A 4,505-nucleotide genomic window follows, 5' to 3' on the forward strand; every position below is an offset into this window, starting at 1 on the left:
GTTATGCGTGTGATGCTCCCTGCCAGCCTGTATGCATGGCCAGGCACAGAAAACGGTGTTAGCTTTTAAAATTAAATTATTTGAATTTAATTATAAATTATAATTTTGATAATATATGAAATATATTTTTGTATATCACATGTATAAAATAAATATAAAACTAAATTATAAATTGAAAAGAAAAACCAGCTGTTAGCCAGCCATTAGTACTGGCAGTCCTCGGCCTTTTTCACCGGAGGGCTGGAGAGGGAGGTTTTGCTTTCCTGGGGCCAGAGGTGGCCATCCTCTCTCTGAGCACTCTTGCCGGAGCAGGGCCCGGCAGTCTCACACAGTCCCCGGCTTCAAGCCCTGCCAGTGTCTGGGTGCAGGCAAAACCCGCGTCACTTTCTTGGCGGTGGTGGTTATCTCGGTGAAATGCACTGAGCCTGTCCTGGCCCTTCGTTATCCCGTGCCTGGCTCCATGTTTCCCAGGGGAAGCACTCATCTTTTGGAAACATGCTCCTGGTGTGCTGTACCAGGAGCATAAAAACCACTTTATAAGTGCATGCTGCTCCATCTGCATGTGGCATGGCCTTTCCTGTGCATGGAACGAGCCCCCTCGAGGCGTTCCTACCTAATCTTGTTTCTTAAGGGGAAACATGAGATAAAGCATAGTGGCTGGCTATGGGGTAGTGCCTGCTTGCTGTGCCTCCTGGCAAGGTGAAATTGCGTAATGCATTTATCCTTGTTCGGCTGAATTGCTTCTCAAATCGATATCTCTGCTGCTTTTAGATCTTCTTAGTAGCTCTGCACCAAGCTCGGCACAAATGAACGATGATTTCTTCTGCGCATACACATAGTTTCCTACACTGGAACAGGAGCTTCAAAGGCTACTTAAAAATTCCCTTGTTAGTCAGAGGTGCTGTTGTGAACTGGGAACTTACTGTTTCTTAGAGACGGTGCTTTCTTTCACTTTGCTTTAAGTATTGTGAAAGGAAAATGCAATGTGGGGAAAAGTGGATCGATCATTTCCCAGACACTTAAAAAAAGAACAACAAACACAACTACAACTTCATTGTTTCCTTGCAAAAGTAGAAAGCATCTGGCAACTGTGTACATCAAAACTATGTGATGGACATGATTAAAACCAAAATCCCCTCATTGTATAGGAGTCAAATCTGAATGCAGACTTATATAGAGCAGTAAACATTTAATGAAGAAATAGGCAAAGCAGGAAAAAACCCCCACACCCAGGAGACCTGATGCACTGAATTACTTGTTGAAACACTTCAGTACAGTTAAACCTGGACAATAAGATTAGAGCACAATCAAAATAGCTGCAAGTCATCGGGTGTCATGTTCAGCCTCCAGTAATTTTTCTTAAAGGATGGTGGCTTTCAAAATAGCCTGCTGGATGCCTGGCAGTGTACATTAGGTGCTGGTAATTAATTGGCTGCTGAATTGATCCCTTCCAGTACAGCAGAAGGGAAAACCCAGGGCTAGATGGTAAGGAGGTATGAGAGACTCACAGAGGTGGAGGTGAAGAGCTGGTTGGTCGTGCCGGGCAGTCTGTGCACAGCTCCTCCCGGGCCCTGCAAAAATAACACCTGTGTGCTCACTGCTGGCCTGGCAATGCAAAGAGGGCTTGCAAATGGTTTGGGTGTCCGTAGGGATATTTAGCTGCCCTCCTCTATGGTAGGAGGAAAGCTCATTCATCCCAGTGCTGGTTACAGCATCAAAGCTGGTCATGCGCTCTTACTTATACTTGCAAGGAGCAGTTTAAAAATACGAAATGTTTAAACACTGCAGCTGCTTTGCCTTGGATGGACTGTTACTTTTTATCTAACGGCTTTTAGGTTGTAGAGTTCATTTTTTCCTGAATGCCATGCTCAGCAACTGAAGACAAACGAAATTATTTGCAATGCTCGTTTAACTATCCCTTAATTGCTTTCGACTTTGTCACATGAACCACCTCCTGCTTAAGTGCATACTTTATTCTTTAATTTATTCGGGGGTTTGTAATGTGTGTGGGTTTTATTTTCATTGCACAGAACCAAGAGGGCTTCAGAGTAGTGATGTTTTGAACTTCTTGCTTTTTGTAGCTTAAAGGAAACCTGAGGCAGTTTTTTCTGGTGAGTTTTGAAATACGCTGTAATACAAATGGTCAGTGGAGCCAAAAGCCACCTTAATGATCTGTGACATTTTCAATTCACTTCTAAGTCACAATTTTGGCAGATGAAGAAAACAAACTTGTCCTCCTCTTGCACATTCTTAAGACAGGTGTCGTGTTAAAGAGAAGACTATTCTTACTCATAACGATTTTGAATATTTTGGGCTTCCCAACTCTTACCTGGCTGATTCAAATTCCTTGAGAGCCAGAGGGGATGGTTTGAATTACTTTCGTTTGGTGAAAGTTTAGTTGAAAACAACTTGAGCTTGTGTCCAAGTTTTTTAACTGAGTGAGTAAGCATTCCTGCAGCAAGGTAACTGAGGTGAGTATTGAGTATTTAGGTGGTGTTTAGGTATCTGAGCTGGAGGGGATAGAGAGTAGGGCTTGTAAACCTTGTGTAGAGGCAGCTCTGAACACAGAGCCTGCGGGAATTGAGCAGTGCCAGGCTGTGTTCGTACAGCAACAAAAGGCAAATATAAATGCACATGTGCAGAAAGTGACTTTTTGCTTCTACAAAGCAAAATCAAAGATCTGGGCTGCTGCAAGGCTGCTTTTCAGTGAGGACATCTCCTGCAGCCTGGACTCCATTGGCCACGCTGGGGAAGCAGGAACAGGGATTTTTTTTTTGGCGTGGGGTGAAAGGTCTGCCGTCTCCTGGGAGCGGTGCCTGATGGCATGGGGGTATCTTGGTATCCCGGTTAAGCTTGGGAGCCTCAGGGTTTGTGCTTGTTAATGGCAAGGGGTTTGGTGACATATTTCCAGTAGGAGAACTGTGAATGTCAGCGCGGGGGTTTTGGCCTTCTCCAGAATAACTTAGCCGACTTCAGCTGCTGTGTTCGATAGAGATGAATTCAGGCTGGAGCAAATGTAGAAAAAGGCTGTTAAACCAGCCTGGCCTTTTCAGGGAAAGGAGACCAAAAAAGAGCTAGGTCTGTCTTCCCTAGTGAAGCAAAAGCTGAGGATGTATATGGTTACTTTCCTCTGTATTTATAGAAAGTGAACACCCAAGAGTGAGGAGAGAAATTTCAGCTGAAAGACAAGGTTTAGCAGGTGACAGATGGATCAAAAACAGGAGCGAGCCTGGGCTGGGAATTAAAGATAGTTTCTAACCGGCAGAAGAGGATGAGTGTGGCTGAACAGTGAATTACATCTGAGTGAGAGCTTGGTCAGCCTGTGTAAGGGATTGGGTGACGTTGCTGGACGCTGTCAGGATGATGCTGCTCAGCCCCATGTTTCTGTGCCACCCACGAGCTCCAACTGCGCCTGGTCGCAGGGCGATGCTGCTGCACCTGCAGCGAGGCAGCCTGCCTGCGCCGGGGAGCGCAGGCATGTTTGCTCATTAGCTTGCCAAACAAACAAGCAGGAGTAACACATGCAGATCAGTGAAACGCTTGATGAAAATCTCACTGAGAATGAGCTTAAAGCTAATGTGGTGAGCTGGAGAAGGAAATCCTGCCCACCCGGCCTGCAGCGACTAGGGCAGTCTAAAGGAGGATGTGTCTGCCAAAGCAGCTCGTGATTTTGGCCAGTGCAACCATTTAATTAAAGTAGCACTGAAAAGGAAGCCGGAAACTCAGGAAACAGGTTTTTAATCACTTGGACTTTGGTAGACAATCTCTATGCAAATCACACCTCCAGCATTACTGCTTGTTTGCATGGGTCTGTGTTCCTGTCCCTGTGGACGGACAGGGTGCAGGTAAAAACCTTGTGGGCTTCTGACACGTGTCACCTTGGCATCTGCGTTTGGCCTTCGGCTTTCGGAGGGGCATTGCGTCGCTTTGCTTACGTGGATGTGGGGCCCTCAGAGGCTTCACAGTGGTGGATGCCTCCTTGGGGTGCTGGGGAATGCACCCCAGCATGGCAAAAACATGGGCAGCACACGTGGGGAGGAGAGGTCCTGTCCATCAGTGTATTTGATGTGGGGATTTTGCTGATGGAATATGAATGTAGGAGCCCCCAAAATACAACAGTTGAAGCAATTATCTGCCTTTCAGGGTGCCCCTGCAGGTCTCCCAGCAGCTCAGTCTACAGCCCAGGGGGTCCAGGCTGGCTCCTGCTCGCTCTGGAGGAGGCATCGCACCTGGGCAGGGGATGCTCGGTGTTAGTGGAGGTTCCTGCAGTTTTCCTATTTTCTCAAAGATTTCTCAGCGCAGAGGCTCTTCTGAAAACACCTTTGGTTTAAGTTTTTTTTTGGTTTTTTTCAGTTTGCTCTTCCCGTACCACAGTAGCGTTCAAGGAGTGGCGGAAAGCCTCCAGCAGTCTGTCTCCAAGGCTGCTGTATAAAGACCCTTTGGAGTACGGCAGGGCATTGCCGTCCTCCTCCTCCCCGCTCTGCCTGCCAGAAATAGCACCGAGA

This window comes from Aptenodytes forsteri, unplaced genomic scaffold, assembly GCF_000699145.1.
Source record: "Aptenodytes forsteri isolate BGI_AS27 unplaced genomic scaffold, ASM69914v1 Scaffold349, whole genome shotgun sequence".
NCBI classification, from domain to species: Eukaryota; Metazoa; Chordata; class Aves; order Sphenisciformes; family Spheniscidae; genus Aptenodytes; species Aptenodytes forsteri.